General features: G+C 36.5%; 1 protein-coding gene and 1 non-coding gene across 2 annotated transcripts in view; one reads left to right on the forward strand and one right to left on the reverse strand.

Annotated features, from left to right (window-relative positions):
- Positions 1–19,829, reverse strand: part of LOC109855905 (KH domain-containing protein akap-1) — a 156,290-nt gene that overhangs the window by 117,964 nt on the left and 18,497 nt on the right. The window lies entirely within an intron of this gene.
- On the forward strand, positions 15,005–15,077 carry Trnav-cac. Its single transcript has one exon. It is a non-coding gene; the product is annotated as a tRNA-Val (tRNA).

Genomic DNA, 19,829 nt, shown 5'->3' on the forward strand with positions numbered 1-19,829 from the left:
CGGAAAGCCCTTCGAGGGGCGAGTCATTTGTGAAAGCGCCGGAAGTCACGCTACCGTGAGCCAGTTGGGTGCGTCAAGGTCCCACCTTCCCCCCCGTCCTAAATGACTTTAATTATCATTCGATTAAAATAAATAATATCACGCATCACGTAGACACGTGTCAAACGTTCGCGCCATTTTTTTTCCTTGTTGACGCGTTAAATAAAATATATATCATTCTCGGTTATTCTAGGACTCAATAAATATAATCACGTATACTCGTCGCCATTTATTCGCAGTTAGCTTCTAAACAATGAGCAATCACTTTTGATGAGCGACAGACACGTGGACGAAAACACACGTGGTCCGCGCGGACGAAAATTGCGTCCGATTTACGTTTGGTAAATCGCCATCGAAATTTACCAACTATAAAAAGAACGTTTGCATTATGTGTTACAATAGGCTCATCTTTATGAATCTCTATTTAACTCGATAATGATCGGAGAGTGAATAAAGCGGAGCGGTAAAGGGGTAAAGGGATGAAATAAACGCGAAAGCTGACCTTGCTTTCCAACGATTCGGCTACTAATAATACAAGCGCGCGTTCACGTTCGCAAAACGCTAGCGCGCGCGCGCGCGTGTGTGTCGGATTCCCTCTTTTTATTTTTTCCTCTTCGACTCTTCCGTTGCCTTGGACTTCGTACGTTTACTTAATTTCATCTCTCTCTCGTAAGTAGTCGAAATTTTATGTCGGAATAACAAACACACGATAAGATAAAAAAGAAATGAGGCAAGCGAAACGCTGCTATTTCTATCCCCGCTTTAGATCTATCTAATCAACGAGGCGTCTCAATCTTGTATATAATAACCTGCTGTAACGTGGAAAAAAAAAAAATTCACTATCTTTTTTGTTTTTTTTTTTTTTATATCTGCTGTACACCGAAATAGATCATATCGTCTTAATTAATCTACGTCGCGCAACTGAAAGCTTCTTTTCTTTTGACGACGTCGTCCTCGCTCGTTATCCGCGGCGTCTTCTGCTTCGTCAGCTTCTATGTCGCTACACACGTGCCGCTGCGGTAAGTATTTCGCTATCCAAGGTCGACGATAGCAACATACGCTTCCTAGAAGTAGAGGGATCACTGATAACTAACGGCGTTCGTTCTGGATGACGATTCGCCGCGAAGCTCGAGAGCCCGGATAATCTTTCTCCGCGGGAAAAGTAAGCTCCACTCCCGACCACTCTCTCTCTCTCTCTCTCTTTCTCAGATTTCCATTGTTAGACCTGATCCGAAGAACAACTTTGTTACTTCGCGAGACTGATGTAATACCGTGTAACAAAATTGCAAATAAATTGTTTTTTCAATTTTGAAATATGAGAGAAAAAAATAAATCAACTTTAAACCGCATATTACAAAATGATGAATTAATTAAATCGAAAATTCAAAACGCGATTTCTGTGTGCGTGCACGCAGAAATATTCTTCCCAAAATATTACGCGCTATTAATTTATGTCTCGATGCGGAGCCTTAATAAATTATTAATAATCATTATAATAGCAATCGCTCTATTCACAAATATAAAAGGAAGGCTGACGCACGATCGGGAGCTGCACTAATCGTTCGCAGTCGGGTCCGATGCGACCGCAGCCTTGACGTCGTCCGATAACGAGGAAAGATTATGCTCAAGGACAAGGCCGCACCGTTCCGTGCCTCGCCTCGTCTCGTCGCGCTCGCGCGCGTTTGCGCCGACTCTGCCTCCGAACGACACGAGACATTGCGACAAATCCGCGAGGCAAAAGATATATACGCATACAAGTATCAACCGTGCTGCGCACATGCGTGACGATACAACATTGATGTGTGCGCGCCGTCGTCCTTGTGACGCCGCCGTCGCCGACGCGAAGTTGTCAACAAGAGCAAACTGTCAACCAGAATTCCAAAGTATATCGGCGGCGCGCGCTCGTAGCTTTTTAGATGTGCCAAATTTATTCTCTACGCCACGCCATCATTTAGAGACGTCGATCGAAAAAAAAACAAGCAAAATAAATTTCCGAAAAAAACAAACTGTACAAACAAACTATATAAGCGAATATTGCAACTTTGTTTCGAGAGACTTGGAAAGTTATCAGATTCAATGTGCGTATTTAGAGTATTGAGTGCTAAAAGAAGCGCTCTTTCTCCTTAAAATAGATGCTTGTCTATTTGAGCCAGGTAGCGATCCGCGATTTTGCTTCCTACTTGACACGATCGCCAATTTTAAGGCGAAACGTTTTCTAGCCGACACGACACTAGTTTGTAGCAAGTAACCTTACACTGACTCTATGTAAACTAGTCGTAATATACGCAACCGTGCTTTTGCCTCCCTCGCAAAAGCCCGGTCTCGAAACTCCTCGAAAACTAAAACTGTCGCAAGGACAAAGATCGAAGGTGTTGGACTGTTTTAAAGTTTACGTCGTATTCGACGGCCACTTTGACCTTCGACGTGATTTCTACTCGAAAAGATCGAACATGAACACTGACTGCTATCTATACATAATGCTGACATAATATCTACACGCGATTGGTTTGCACGGCGTGATAAGAAATCCAATAAATTTCGTCAACCTTGAGAGAAAACAAGATTTTTAAATTAGAGAATGTACAGACCCAGTTCTACAATAGGAGAGATACGATGAAATAATTTTCAAAAACAAAATTTGCACTCAAAAAACATAAAAAGCAAATTGTTTTATAAAAGTCATCACGTAAACTCTTGTATCTTTTGCAACATCAAAAAAGTAGATTTGAACGTAACACATTTGCTTCTCTTATTATTGCAAATCTTGTTTGTCCTCATCGAAAACAACATTGTGCAAGCGCTATATGAAGCACTTAAACGCGTGTATCCGTCTGTTTTGAACGTACTCTCTTATTTCCATTACGTCCCCACATTTCGAAACTGTGTAACACAACCGAATGTTAACTTTATGTCAAATGTTTTACAATTGTAAAAGTTTTTTGCAAGTACGCATTAATTATTCGATAAGACAATAATATAAAACAAAATACACAATCGGCACCACAGTCGCCTTTACTAAAAATAAGAAACAATAAATTTATTTAGAAACATTCACACAAGATAAAAATTGTAAAAGATAAAAATTATTGTCGAGATAAAAATTGTAAAACACAAAAATTATTGTTGAGATAAAAATTATGTGTCAACTTATGTAACAGTAAAATATTAAAAAAAAAAAAAAAAAAAAAAAAAAAAACCATTTGACTGGACCAAAATAACGGAATTTTATCGAGCCACCAATATCACGAAAGTGTTAATTACGTTGAAGGTTAAGATCATACGAATCTGTGTACTTGAACTCATCTCGCTGAGTCATTCGGCGCATTATCATTGGTCTCGATAACGACAAACACATAGCAGATAACCTTCCCGTGCTAGCGACGCGCAATCAGACAACTTCTGCTCGGATAAGCACCCGTTTGGAAGAGCGAAGTAATTTGTCAATGGAACATACATACGTTACATACATACATTGATCGCTCGACTGTAATCAAGTTTTATATGAAATTGTTTTCTTTTTTACCACTGGACAAAAGAAGAGAAAATAAGTGTAATAATACTGAGAAAAATCTCTTATTGAGAATACAGACTGTGTAAGATTTACTTACTTAAGATGCCGAGACAAACATCTCAATGTGATTATAAATAACGTAACTGCAAATAAAACAACAATCATAGACTAAAGATTATACATCTCGAAGATTATATTAGTTTTTTAACCATTGAATATAATGTAAATGTATATATGCTCATACATATATTTTCCATTACCTCTCTGAGTGAAAAAAAAAGATAAAGCTGAAAAACATTAAATTTTTTCTGCGTTGGTCATTTGCAAATTTGTTCGACGCGGCGCCTCCAACTCATCGTAATTTCATCGCACATGTATATGTATTGTACACATATACACACACACATGTGTGTGTGTGTATGTTGTATACTCTTCTCGCGCCTGCTCTCCTCTCCTTTCCTCACGCTCGCTATAGGAAGGTTCCATCGTTGGCCGACGAGTGTCGGTGGCACGTAGTGCTCGATGCGACGTCGTACAAGGACAAGGCCACATGGTCACGGGCGCTCGGGACGAACACGTTGTACAGATATATATCGACTACTAGTCGTAACCCCCTCTTCCTGCCTGTCGTCATCATTGCCGCCGCCGCCACCACCACTACTACTACCATCGGCGGCATACCTACATCGCGATACGACTAAATGTGAGCGATATGCTACCGATGTGTGTAACCACGCGCACGTTGTTTGACCCTGCGGTCGCGGTCTCGTGGATTCTCAGGGTCACGCAATACCGTAGCGCAACTATGATCAAGAGATACGTCGTCTTGACCCTTCACCTCTGATAATCAATAGACAGAAAGAGAGAGAGAGAGAGAGAGGGAGGAAGAGATGGCCATGGTACGCAATTTCCGGAATTCTTCAAACACACTTTTCATCACTTAGCTCAAAGTGCGCAGATACGTTTGAAGTAAAAATATTTAATGCTGGACACACTCTCTGTGTAGTTCTTCTACAAAGTCTACTTTGAAACCTACGCACAATTATTTCGACGAATTTCAGTACATGCGCAGCTACATAACACGCAATGATTGACGCACACGGAAGAAGATACGTTTATCGGAAGACATTGTGTTTGCAAAAACAAGGAGATTTCGCAAGTTTGCGCGAAACGAAGAATGAAGGCCGTACTCGATATCGCGAAGTGCCAACAGAAATTACGAGAAATTAGAACTAAAATATTCCAACATGCGAATTGGACAGAGACGGTCGTATGTATATTGTTGACTTATTGCCAAGCTCGAAATAAAACGTATTCAAAAGTTCACACATTGTTTTAGAAGCGTTTCTACAAAGTAAGAATCGAGAAGTAAACTTGTTTATCTCGCGCTCACAACAATAAGTCTATAAATACAACATTCGCGATAATTGCTCTGCTTTGCAACGCATTTTACGTAGCACGTCTCACATATTTTCATTATAATCTTCCGATTCGGTCTGTAAAGAATGTTCGATTGCCTTCAAGATCGCGTAACTTCATCGTCACTAGCGAATCGTTAATTTACGCAAGATTTCCCTCGGTCCAAAAACAAGCGGAAATCAAATCGTCAGATTGAAGTTTTGCGTACGAACAGACGATACGATGAAAGCGAAAGCGCGTGTTTCTGTCTCCATGAGAAAGCGCTTGGAGAGCTGGTTTCAATTTTTAAATTTGCTTATCACAGAACCATAACGCGGAATCATAACGTATACCTGCTGAAATTGAGACAGTTTTATTTTTTTGTTGTCAGTTCAATAAAAAACTAGACATTTATATCAGTCATATGAAATCGAGATTGGTTTGAAAATAGATCCGGAAGTGATCGAAAGATAAAACGTAGTGCGCGAACAGACTTTTAACCTCGAATCACACGTTATCACGTAAGGTCAGTTTCCGGCAATATACTTTGTGTAAGCAACGCGGCACACACGTATATTGCACCACTTAGTCACAAGAATCACGATGTGCAAAATCATCATCGGACATGTCCGTCTGACTTTTCTCGGATATATATATATATATATAAAGTTGCATCTTCTTCACATCTTCCAAGATGTGTAAATTGATATACATCTGTGTAGGTAGAAATTCAAATTTGGCCGAAGTGGTAAGGCGATTGCACAGAATGCGGAAAATCTGGATTCGACTTCAGACAAAAGAATTTTTTTTTTTTCACAAAGACGTTTTTTTTTATTTCGTAAAAGAGATTACAATGGCTAATTTATATATACATGTATGTATCTGAGATGCAAATTAAAAATCTCTTGAATGAATTTTCAAGTTGACATCATTTCAAATTTCTATGCGTATTAACCTTTTGCGAACAGACGTGGGTCCCAGACGCACTCAAAAATTGCGCATCGGTGTTTCTAGTAAAAACTAGTTTTTCTTTTTTTTTTTTTTAAACGCTTGTATCTTCGAAACCACTAGAGATTTTTTCAATTTGTTTTTTTATTGACGCAGAATCGCTCAAACTTTTGATTCAAAAAAATAAAAAAATGCAAAATATTGATCTTTTGCGATGTTTAATTTTAAAATCACATGAAACACCCAGATCCAGTTTGTTCAACTAGGTGTCATTTTTGAGGTCTGTTAATTATTAATATTTTATTATCATTATTTATGATTCATTTTTGATGATTCTTGTAATATGCATTTGAGAGAGAGGAGAGAGAGAAAGAGAGTGTTGAACGCGTGATAACAGATATTAAGCTGCACATCCATCACACAAAAGAACGGACTTCTTTTGTCATACATCAATATGCAAGCTAATTAAGTGAAACGTTCACTGAACGCGGGTTTTTGCAATTCTGGCGTAACCCTTCCTCGCGAGAAATTGCAGTCTCACCTCGGCTTGCAACGCGACCTTGGCCTTGCCCGAATAAGACGCGGCCTTGGCGGCCGATCGATGCGACTATCAGTCGCTGCATGTGCAGCGGAAAGAGGGGGATTGAAACTGAACTAGTTCTCACGTATTCCCAGTTTAGATCATATCGCGTTCATCAACTGCGACGATTATATATGTACTTCGATTCGCGTTTTGCGCGAAGAAATGCACCACGTGTTATTATTTCCTTTGGGTCGTCGATCATTGAATTTCTTACGTAAATTGTACGAATACATTGTTTATAACTTGTTCTACATTGCGCAGCTTGACAAAAAAAAACTCTGACGCAAGAATTTCATTTCAATGGTAGACAAAAAGTTTCTCGAGAAAGGAGTTTTACAAACGTTTTGAAATGTCATGCTTATCATAACGATACGATAATACAGATGTATAAACACGTTATCGATGATACGGAAATTACCATGTCAGAAACAGTGAGGGACAATATTATTTATTTTAAAAAGTATGCTTTAATATATCGATCTCTTCTAAATCTTTTCAAAAAAACACACAAACACATAGAAGCTACAACCGTGATTTCATAAACGAGTTTCTGTGTCATCTATAATCTGAAGACAGTCTAAGAGGCAGTAAAAACACTTTTGTGGAGAAAAGTTTGAGAATGTAAGCACACAAAAACAGCGGGAAGATTCACGCTGACGAGCATGCGTACTTCCGACCTTGGCACGGGGAAATAACGTCTATCCGCGGCGCGCTGTTGAAAGATTGCATAATGTTACGCGGCGGCATATATAATTCCATTTTGTTTTTTTTTTTTTTCCGCGCTCGTGCCTCTCGTCATATCTTATGCGCACACGAGTCTCTCTCTTCGCCGCGGACTCATCACTCGGCGACGACAAATGACACGTCAACTTTTCATTTCAGTCCAAACAGAATAATTATCGACGAATGACACTATTTGTGTAGCCGCCGAAGTGCGATTTTCAGAAAGTAACGAAGAATATACATTCTATACTAGTCATTTAAACTATTTAAAAAAAAAAAAAAAAACATTGATACGTAAAATACAGTATAAGATAATTGTTTTTCTCATATAAGAGATATTGACGCAACCAACAACTGTTAGATTAATGTCAATTTATTTCTATTGACATTGTTCCCACACACACACACACACGTGTCGCGTGTATACGCACGCAACATGTGTTACTAGGAATGCGCGTTAATTACTTCCGGTCTCATAAAGAGTATTCGATCGCGAATTGTTACTACAAATATGACCTTAGATGAGGCCTTGAATACGCCGTGCTAAATTTCAAGCTCGCCGCTTTAATCAGGTGGACTTTGCTGTGTGCGTTCTCAAGAAATATACATGCGTTATACACAAGAAATATATGCGATAGAAATACAAAAGAAAATTTATCGTATCTTGGAAAATTTTTGTTTTCGTTCTGAAGAACAAATGTTCTACGATCTACAGATAACAATGTATATAAATATAAAAAGTCTGTTGTAATTAAAGAATAATAATTCATTTCTAATAGCACTGGCGCAATTCGAATCTGTTTAGAAGATATCATCGGTTATTTGTCAAATGACCTCGCTCGTACATTCGCGGTCACTTGACGTCATTTGATGCAAATCGAGTGCCGACTTATCGGATCCATCTCACGTCATTGCACGATGGATCACTGGACAATGCAATTTACTGTAAATAGGTACCGCCGCAGAAAATCATTATTCTACTCAGAATCACTTGTTGTTATAGATCATAATCGCGTCTTCGTCGCTACTGTTAACGTAAAGTTGACAAGTAATTTGTTACATCACGTAAGAGGCAAACATATTACATGTGCGAACATTACCGAGCAATCAAAATCTCGAACGAGGTTTTGTTTCGCTTGTGCGTGTGATCAAAACGCCTTGTAAATAAAAAAGTTTGTCGATACAAATCCAAGTAGACTATATTTCTCGAACCAAAATTGTTACAATTTCTTTCTCGTCTTTTATTAAGTACATCTTAGAATTGGTTTCTCATTGACCAAGAACTGTCAAATTAGATGTGCGACCACATTGCCAACCAAACAGTTGCGTGATAAAAAAATTTGTTTTTGGTCAAAAGTGTCATCGCATTATTTCTTTTCGCGCTGATATACACATTTTAAGTTTCAAGACTGGCTCGCTACACACATTAAAATGCTGAATTCGATCTAGTTTAGTTTAACGAAACTAGGAGGGACTTTCTTGTATGCAAGGTTTCCCTACGCAACTTCCAACTAACAAATGGGTTATCGTTGAGGTCACAATGACAGTAATGTCTGCGGTTGAAGAGTCAAGGATCCGAAACCTTGCAAAGTTTGCTCCAACTACGTTACGCCTATATAGCAACTGTAGCGACACCGCATGATTGACATAAAGTGTCTGCATCAATATAAACTATATAATAAGCGTAATGTCGGTTAAAACTAGTTAAAATTGCGATCCGCGCTAATTGAGGAGCATGAAATCTAAATTTATAACCTTTAAAAGACAGAGAGAAACTAAAATATTGTTACAAATTTTATAAAATATTTTTAAAAATTTTAATAAAATATTTTGTAAAACTAATATTTTTATTGACGTTATCTACACGAAGTATTACATGCTAAAAATGCCTACACGCCTCTTATACATATAACACAAAAAAGTTTCATCACTCATATTTATCTATTCTGTTAGAATGTCGAAAGTAATAAGTTCGTCGTTTTGGAAGACGAAGAATCGAGTCTGACATTATTCTCTTCTGCTGAAAGTTTGTATCCTTGACACACAAAAGCTACAGTGACCTAACTCGGGGCAAAGGGGTCGTTCCGTTTGCGAATCAAATAGGACGAGACGACAATGCTGCCGTGTAAGACGAACTTGATAATTTACAGAGATCACGACATTACTTTTTCAACATTATTTCGAGGTTAGAAATTATTTAATATTCATCTGTACAAAAAAATTAACAAAAAAACATTCACAAAAAATGTGTGAATTCTCTGTTTAAAAAATTGTTTTTCTTAAAACATTAAGTGTATAAAATCGTACAAAAAAGTACAAAAATATTGTTTAAAAATACTAGTTTGCCTTGAATAAAGTATGTTTATTAGAATAGTGTTTTTTACACGAGTCTTGTTGTCATAAAAATTTTTTTTAAAAGCAAACTGAGTAGGTGTCTCGCAAATAAAGCAGATCGTCGAATAGTCTAAAAATTGTGGAATTTATTATTCTCAGGGTTGCCTCTTGTTTTCAATTTCTTTCCTTCAACGATTGGTTATTCGACGATTTCGTTTTAATTTATCTCTACACATAATTTAAATAATCGAAAAGAAGATAAAAGCTAGCAGCACAAAAATAAATGACGTTATAAATTACAAAACTAAAAATTGACGCGCAATGGAAACTTTATAATCCTTTTTAGCAAAAGTATTGAATAACCGCGTGTTTAGTCCTAAGTAGGAGAATTATAATAACAAACGATAACAAACTTTTCTCAAAATTTTATATCACGCAAAATAGTGAAAAATATATAAAACAGCTAAAATAATCAACTGTACACGTGTAAACAACCATAAGCTGTCAGCCACGTGTTCGCATTTATTCATTCAAGATAGAGCTTATCGGATTATTTAGTTAAAATTAACATTTTTTTTTTAATTAACGAGCATTACATGCGCGTATGGCATAATACGTCTATAAATCTAAATATTTTTAAACAAAACGAAGATTTATGTTGTTTATTTTTATATTAAGAGTTTTATTTATTTTTGCTCGTAGAAAATAAAATATTATGTAAAATAAATAAAATTAATGCTTCTAAAAACAAAAACTGCTTACATTTGTTTTCAAAGTCTAAACTTCGAAATTTTAATTATACGCGCGCGTATTGCGGCGTGTTTTCCCGATAATTAAAGTATCCTTATTTGACTTGTATATATATTTACATATATGTATATATGTACGTGTGTGTGTGTAACTACGTTTATTCGATAGAAGAAAACTTCGCAAGATATTTCTGTATTGTGAAAAAGCGAGATTGTGTTATCGCATTACTCGGTCAATTAAAATCGATCTCGTTTGGCATTTGTTGTCCCAATAATTCAGCGAACCAAGGCGGATTCAAGGCTGAGTTGCGCATTTGTTTAAACGAACAATATGACCTACATTGATTTCTGAAGACGATTCTTCAAGGTTAACCACAAGAATGTGCTAATATCGTGTATACATGTATCTACTCGCAAGGAACAAAATGCAAGGAATATGTCCATGTAAAATACCAATCATATGTAAGCTATTATATGTGAACTCTGTTTTAAAATTTCATGCTATACAACTATAAGAATAATATATAACTAAAAATATTAATTTTCAATTGCGTGTGTCATTGTATGTGCTTTTGGTTATACCGTAATTTTATAGATTTAATATTTACATTCTTTTTAATCTAACACTCTTCAGTCTTTAGATGTAATAAAAAATATTGATTTTGTGTGTGTGTGTGTGTACTTGCTCGCACACACTTTCCTTTGGATACTACGATCTCAGGCCGTTAACGTTAACCGTTCCTGGAAAGAGGCGTTTCTTAGTTCGAATCGACCGCTATTTTTAGACGTCATTGACATTTTGCACGCAGACATGTTCGAACATTTGTATACGCGCCGTGTGAAAAAGAATCAAATTAATCACAAAATTTTTTAATTGTTGGAAGGATTCCATCATACAAAAGATGAAGTAATTTAAAAAATTAAAAAAAAAATGTAAAGTACCTCTAGAGATATAATTCAATTTTTCTCAAATATAAAAATAATTGATGACTGTTCAGTTAAAATGTATGTGCTCGGCGTGACGTAAATGTTCAAAATGAAAATTCTCGCTTTCGATCAATTCCATCACTACTTAGCGTCTTCTCGCACATTTTCACTAGTCTCCTCGCCCACGTGTACCCTTCGAGATATGCTTCTACGGTCGATCGAGCCATAATAATAAAGCAGGGAGTAGAAACGTCAGCTTTCGCCCGTTGTTCGGACTTTAGGTGCGCGGATGCTTTCGCGATATATTTTTAGTGTCCTCTGTAACACACAGAGGTGAACCGAAGTGAAAAAAAAAAAAGACACGGATACACATCGTGTCTTGTGCAGACAATTGTCTTGTTTATCTTCGCAAAAACTCAAAGCGTAATTTTCCAAACCATATGAATGGCTAGAGGCTGGTAAATTTACAACTGTCACTCCTTTGACTAAAACTGAACACACTTCATGCTCAGTAAAAAAATACACAGAATTCGCAAAGAAAGAAAGAAAAATAGAATATGTCATACTCGCCGTATCATCTCCACATTTTTCTTTGTAAAATGTGAAGTTGTGCAACTTTTTAATGTTCAGATTTAAAAACGTCAAACACGAGCATTATAAAGTGTAAGTGTTGTTTACATTCCTGAAAAATTTTCAATTCCATAGAATCATGTATACGACAGCGAGAAAGTTCTCAACTGGTTCAGCTAATGTGATCGTTGCGATACAGCTACTATGTGAAAGATAGTAGTAGAGTACGTGAAGAAGAAGAAGACGAAGTATAATTTCCTTTACTTTCACCGAGTCTCCGCTACGATAACGCAAATTTCCGGCAGTGAAAGTTATTCGTGTCTTGTTACTACATTTTGCGTTCTGAAAAATCAGCTTGTGTTTTCTTCCTAAAAAAAAAAATAATATATCGTTTTTTAAATTTTTATTTAACGTCACATATTTAATGTTTGTGCTACGTAACTAATTATTCACTTAAGTGAGAATGTAATTATAAATTTTTAATCTTACATTGTTTAAGTTCGCAATAAAAAAATTTCTCCCTCTTTTTATACTCTCTTTTTTACTGAAATAAATCGATGTATTTATTTATTTTCGAATAACTGGAATGAGTACTGTCAGTAAGAGACATTTTTTTATATCGGTTAATTTATTGTGATCCACGACGCAAAAATATTTTCGAACCATTTTATTTGTTCGGTGACAGGTTGGAAAAATCTACTTAAATAAACGAGAAAATCTTAAATAACAGCGCGTGGGAAACTTAATCGATCGACGCCCTTGACACGTGCTCTGGTTACTCGTGGCCAAGTCAATGCCAGAATAATTACACGCGAGAATCTACACTAACAAAATGGCTTGGGACGAACACTGATCGTTTAACCTTTAAACACCATCATCAAACACACATTAGCACACGCGACAATCAAATATTCTACTTATTTTACGTACATAAAAAAATGCATTAAAAGTATAATTTCGTGATGATTGATTTTACGAATAAAAACATCGCTTTTCATTCTTACTCACGAAACTCCATCATATGCGCAGGCAATGTTTAATCTAATGTCTTTGGCACGTGCCGCGCGCTCTCGCCGACTGTTTATCGCCGAGATAAGTATCATTATTATTCTGTGTCGTTTAGGAATGATCGGAAAGCGCGTTCACGATTGTTCGCCCACGTGTTGCACGCGTCATGAAACTCGAAAGTGGCCATTCACGTGGGCCACGTGGTTACGTGCCGCCGTCTCACGCTTTCACAACGTAGAGTCACCCTGTTCCGCGTCGACACAGTGGGTCATTGCTCTCTCCGTTTGTGTCGTCGTATGCAGGTTGTGTAACGCGAACCCAAACGAAATGTAGCGAAATGTAGGTCGCATCGCGCCTATTTCTCCCGCTTTTTGTCTGTCTCGACCCGGCGTTCGATTACGTCACACAATCGGCGCAATTGATCGATCCCAATAAAATATCACTGATAGACAGATTAGTTTTTCTTTTTATAGTCACTTAACGTCATTCGATTATATAGTTCCTTCCTATTTGCATTCTAATTCTACTTTTGCAAACGCTTGATGACTTGTAATATTAACATTTAATAAAAAGCGTGATAAAAAATATCAAGTTAAAATATCACACAAATTAAACACTTTCTCAACTAGATATACAAAGCTATTTATTAACACATGTCGACACATACCAACAAGAAGATATAGATACAATTAACTTTTACATTCAAACTAAGCAATATTTCCGTTCACGAAAAAGTTAGTGGCAAAAATATCAAATATTTCTTATAACAGCGATATGATAAAATTGGCCTTTAATTATGTTCAAGTATTATCGATTGCTAATTATATCGTATTATTTACAATGTGATATCTATTGTGTAAGCGCAAATCGTTCCAAATTAATTTCAAAAAAAAAAAAAAAATTATGGATATTTAAGTCAAAAGATAAAAAGTCTGACCTTATCGGGTAAAAAGTGATAAAAAATTTGTAATTCACATATCATAACCTTGAGCGATATGCGTGCGATATGCGAAACCTTGAATTGATTAATTTGGGGTAAATAAAAATTTCGTCGAGAATGACCTTGTGATTACATGTAAAGTATTTGGCTACGAGATAGTATTAGGTGATATCAAACTTTCGCAAAACTCAACAATTTGCGATATTATAATCAGCAAACAAAAGTGAAAAAAAAAAACAAAAAATCATTTAAACTGAAATTTGATGGAAATTTTTTAATCTTCAGAATTATAAACGTTGGTATTTTACAACGTGAACACGCAAACGTGTTGCAAAAGCATTATAAGTTTAACATTCAACATAAACGCTGTATGTTTGTCTTTCTCTCTTCGTCAAAAAAATATTATTTTAAATTCTGTATACAAATAATGTAATATAAAAAACATTATAAATGTGTAAATATTTGTAAAAGTATAAAGAATGAAAATATTTATTCAATCAAATATATTGATATTTGATTATTTTTTATCTAGACAACAAAAACTTTGTAAAACGTGTAGATGTTATTTTAACTGTGCGAATTGTGTACAAAGTCGTGCAAAGAGCGCACTTTCCCCAATACATTTTTGTGCCGATTGAGAACGTCAGCGACGTTGAAATCCAGGAAGATCACGAAGAGTTTCACGGAGTGCTCTTTCTCTCGCTGCTCGTAGGGTCAATAGGGGTCACTTGAGTCTGTGTCATTTAAGTTCTATCTCGGAATGGAGAAGTAAAATTTAGTTATCTTTTTTTTTTTATATTGTATGTACGTACAAACGCGTACATACGCTCGCAACAATGTGTGTGTGATAACAATAAGCAATGTAACAATGTATTTAATAATAAGCCATGTAACAATGTATAAACAGCGAATCTTTACAGCAGCGTGAAAAACAAAGTTGAAAAAGATGCAACGACCGTACACTTTCTCTCTAGTAAAAGTAAAAGTTGAAATCGACGAGTTCAGTATTGCGATCGCTTTATTTATAAGATGCTTTCTCTCTTGTGCTGATTGCAATTTTCGAATCAATTTAATTGTGTCATCTTTAGAAATTTATTTTATTTTGGCAGCAATCAATAAGTATTTTGTAAAAAAAATAATAAAAATAGTTTCAGAGTGCTTGTATTTCATTTTATCATTAGATATTTAAATATACGACTCATATGCTGTACAAAATGAAAACTAGAATGTCTGTGTGCAGTTGATGTACTTAATTTGTAGCAGTAAGTTTCAACGTTTCCGTAGTGTAGTGGTTATCACGTGTGCTTCACACGCACAAGGTCCCCGGTTCGATCCCGGGCGGAAACATATTTTTTTTTTTTGTTTTTAATAACATTTTCTATATCAAACACATTGTATTTTCTTATTTTTCATTTTTTTTCATTTATTTAATTTAGTATATAATAAAAAATATATATTTCTCCTCAGGATTGAGAAAATCGAAAAGATCTGTGTGAAGCATACGCTACTAAACTACAAAAAAATAGAACTTCTAGGTTCGACATATTTCAAAACTATATGTAATAAATAATAGTCTTGAAAAATAATTTTGTAGAACACACATTTTGTTTTTGTTTAAAAAACTGATAAATACTTAATATTTAAAGAAAAACGCTGAAAATGCTTTTGTCTCAGGTGCAACACATGTTCTGCCAAAATTTATTTCCGAGTTAATAATGTAAGTTAATAATGTAATTAACATTATTCAGTTACTAAAATGTAAGTTTTTAAACAAAAGTAGACAATTGGATCGTGATACAGATCCATCGCAATTGATTAGATCCAAGATTTTATCGGTGATGATTTCTGCGCAAAAACGAAGTTAGAAGATTTAGGAAACTCTGCTGATCTTTGTGTGTACGAAAAAAAAGAACTCGCACGAGAGTATGAGAACACCGGATTGTGTCTCGAGGGGTAGGGCAGTCGAGCCGTCTCAAGGCCGGTTAGGCACAAGGGCAGCTTCAGTCTAGTGTGAACTCGACCGCGCCCTTCGAGGTCGTGCCATCCCATTCTCACACACACTTATCTTTACTTCTCCTTCGGCAAGTCAACACAAGAGCTCCAGTTTCTTTGTGTTCCGAGTACCAGAGAACAACGAGAATAAGCGAAGACGAATCAATTTGAAGATTGACATGTATAATCGTAAACAAATTAACAATCAACTAATTGTAATTGTGTTTTTACCGTTACTTGTAATTTATAACGAGATTATCTCGTATGTAATCAGAAGCGTGAACTTTTTTACTCTTTGTGTCGATTTGTGTGTATAGAGTGCTAGTCATTCTATAAGTTCTCTCTTATCTCTATGTGATGCAAAACCGGATTAAATCTTGTCAATTGTCTCAGTGTGACATCTTTGATCAGTGTCGAAAAGACTTTTTCTCATTGAACCGTGAGGTCAGTTTTGATTAGTATGAGAAGCTCGACAACCATTGTTATTGAATTAATTGCTAGTCGTGTAGAACAGATAAGCTCACAGACGTACCTCTGTTGTTCCCTCCAACCCCACGAGCTTCGAATCACTTCATAATTGGATGTCACGCGATAGGGAACGACGGACGAATCAAGGTCTTGGTCGATGAAAGGGACAAGATTCGCTTCGGCAAATAAGCTAACCCATTTTGGTTTCACGAACTTAAAGCGAGCAGTCACTTGTACCAAATGTTATTAGAATACATTAGTAGTTTTTATCAGATTGTGAAAGAAATTCTCTCATGCGTGAAAACGTATTCCTTCATAAATATTTTAATGCCTGAACGCTCCTCCATACCTTATCGAGTCGAATAAAATCTCCATTACTATTTGTCTTAAATGTGAAATTACGAATAAACAAGATTATCTAATATAAATTTAATTAACATTAATTTAATTTTAAAAATTCTATTCTAATTTCGCGACACGAAATATTTGATTTTGCAAAAAAAATGTAATTAATAAATTTTTCGAAAAAATGTGTCGAACGCATATTTTTTTTGGCGAAGACGAGATTTCGGAATGAAGTTCCAAGGGGATGAAGTAACCGATTTCTGGCGTGAGTTTGAGTGGGACACGTCTTGACTGGACGAAATACGAGTAGGACGAATGAAAGGGCGGAACGCCATGCAAGAAAAGGAGGGAAAGGGAGACAAAGAACTGAAGAAGCCCTCATTCCATCCCGCGCTGCACGCCATGCTCGCTCTCAGTTCGGGGTTAATGCACTACGGTAGACACAAAAATCCCCCCAAGGTCGGTGCATCCCTGTCTGTCGGTTCGTCCGTTCTACGGATGACCGTCTCTTGCCCCACCCTTCGGACAACCCCCTCAACACTCAGCGTCCCTCCTACAAGACGCAGACTCACCCACGCGACTTGATCTTGAACGACTTCAGGGCCATGCAACAAAGACGTGTAAAAATTTTATTGGAAAGCAAAATATATAAACACTCGATCGCGAGCCACTCATTTTTGTAAGTACGAAGAGCAATTATTGTATCGATCTGAAAGAAGTACAGTCTCTCACATATCACAGAGAAAAAATTAAATTACTTGTTACAATAATAAATTCTCACAGAAATATTTGAATAAAAAATTCTCGATTGCGGAATTTGTTTTTATTAATTAAAGTTAATAAACGTTCAAATTGCGACGCACGATGCAAAGAAGAAGCGAAGAGAACAATCGAGAGCACGCGTACGAGTGCGAAGCGACACACGAGTGCAACGGGTGAACGGCCGGCTGTGCATCCAGACTGCAGACGTCCAATAAAAATATCTTACGATAGTCTTTCTCTCTCTCTCTCCTCTCTCTCTCTCTCTCTCTTCTGATCACCTCTCTATCCCCTCATTCATCGTCAAATTATTTTTATTGTCGAATAACCAAGTGGTGATTCTTTCTCTCTATCTCTTTCTCTCTTTCTGATCAACAGCGTGGTCGCAACAGATGCTTTCTTTTTGAATTATAAAAAGCAAGTCGAACAAAAAGTGGAAATACCTGTCTGTATTTTGTGATGTTTGAACATTTATTTCAGAAATCACGAGAAATAAAATCGACAAGTTTCGAAACTCAATCGATTCGCGCGACTTTTGCACAGCACTTTAAAAAGATACGTCTATTATATAAAAAATATCGTCAAGCTGAAATATTTTTTTTTTTACTGCACTTGAAATTAGATTTCGGGAATAGTTTTTTTGAACATGTTTATCGACAATGTCAATAGATGCAGCGAACTTTTAAAATTTCATAGCTTGCGTTAGCGCGCACTAAGTGTTACAGCGAGTACACGGCTGACGATACAAATAAACTTTTGCTCTGCAAAGCTGAGAGCGTATTATCTTCTCGTTATTGATACGACTACAGGACGATGCACTCGCTTGTCGCGTACGTAAATACGCGCGCGAAAAGACGACGATCGAAGCTTTTAACACGTACAATATTGTCTCGAGATCTATGAGATTCTCGTCTTCGCGGATAAATATTCTCGCTAACGCAAAAGGCTTCTGAATCACTCTAAATTACTACGAGTCAGTCGAGAAACGGTGTATTCTGAGTCGAACGATATATTCCCTGCGACGTCGATTGCAGATCTCTAAGAACGATCCGATCGTTAATCCACCCGATTTGATCCTAAAAATATATCGGGAGAAAAACGCGGGACGCGCCTCAACGCGCCTTCTCGAAACAATGCCGATATGCAAATATCTTTAAGCTTTCTCATATGATGCAAGATAATAAGCAAATATTACAAGTGTCACAATATACAGGAAGACAAAAACATGTAAGATGTTGTTTATGTATAATTTCTAATCTATATTTGGTTCTTCAATCAAAATGATATTAAGATTTCAATAAAATTGCTATTTCTGGTTCCTATTATCTGCAATCAAGCGGATCAAACTAAATAATGTATCAAACAGATTTGAATATCCTATGCATAAACTTTTCAAAGATGAGATTTTGATTCGTTTGACGTTTAAGCGTCACCGACCGTCGCTCGGTCGCGACAGTCGAGACGATTCATAGTATGAGTCACTGGAAATATAATCCGAATCTACAGTCAGCTATGACGCACAAGGTCAAGGTTTCACACGGTAATCAAGAAATAAATTAATTTACCTCGTATTGGTATGTATAGACACGACAGAGACTCAATTGACTGTTATGCGCACAAAAAAAAGTATACAGTACAGCATAAATTTACTTTTTGATTATGTTTTCATTACAATTTGCTATTTTATATATTTATTATATATATTTTTATATATTTGATCTTTTCAAAAGTAAACACTACAAAAGATATAAATTTCTTCAAATTAGCGCACTACTTCTTTCTACGTATCTACCTACGCTTTATTATTTGAAAGCTTCAAGTATTAATCAGTGATATAGCACACACGTCAAATTTACAAATGACTATACGTGTGATAAAACGATGTCACACGTATAGTCATTACACGCGAAGCATCGATCAGCGCGAAAGAAGAGAGTGTTTCAAATGAAATATTACACACGCTCAATTTTAGAACTTCCTTTCACATCGAACACACAATTCGCTGTAACATTGAGGCCAATTAAAGAATCAACCTCGCAATAACGAAGGTTCGTATAACTACATATAACGTCGCACAAATTACATTCTCGTCAACTTTTGCTAACTTGGACGTTCTTCTAACCGTGTAACAATTAGAGAAAGTTAATTAATATTTTTTATATTATAAACATTGTTTGACATCGATCAGCAATTGCCCTAGGGCGATTCTTTCGGTCGAGAGAAACGCGTCGGAGGGTAAATCACTCAGGATAACCTCCGATTGACCGGTAAACGATGACCCTCGATTCGTTCTTACTTCGTTGAAGAACAAATCGATGCCTCGAGCAGTGTCAATGTCAGCCGTAGGGCAGATGCGGTCGAAGATGCGAGAAGGGGAAGCAGAGCACACAGTCACAGTCTTTGGCATTGCATCATAGTGACGTCAGTCAGAGCAACCTCTTCGCTTACTCCGCCATTAGACTTTGCCCCGGCATGCCCTCACCTACTATGAACGACTACGGCTTTACCACCCCACATTAAGTTCTCCAACCTGCG

Source organism: Pseudomyrmex gracilis, unplaced genomic scaffold (assembly GCF_002006095.1).
Source record: "Pseudomyrmex gracilis isolate BER0280 unplaced genomic scaffold, ASM200609v1 scaffold_101, whole genome shotgun sequence".
In the NCBI taxonomy this organism is placed as follows: Eukaryota; Metazoa; Arthropoda; class Insecta; order Hymenoptera; family Formicidae; genus Pseudomyrmex; species Pseudomyrmex gracilis.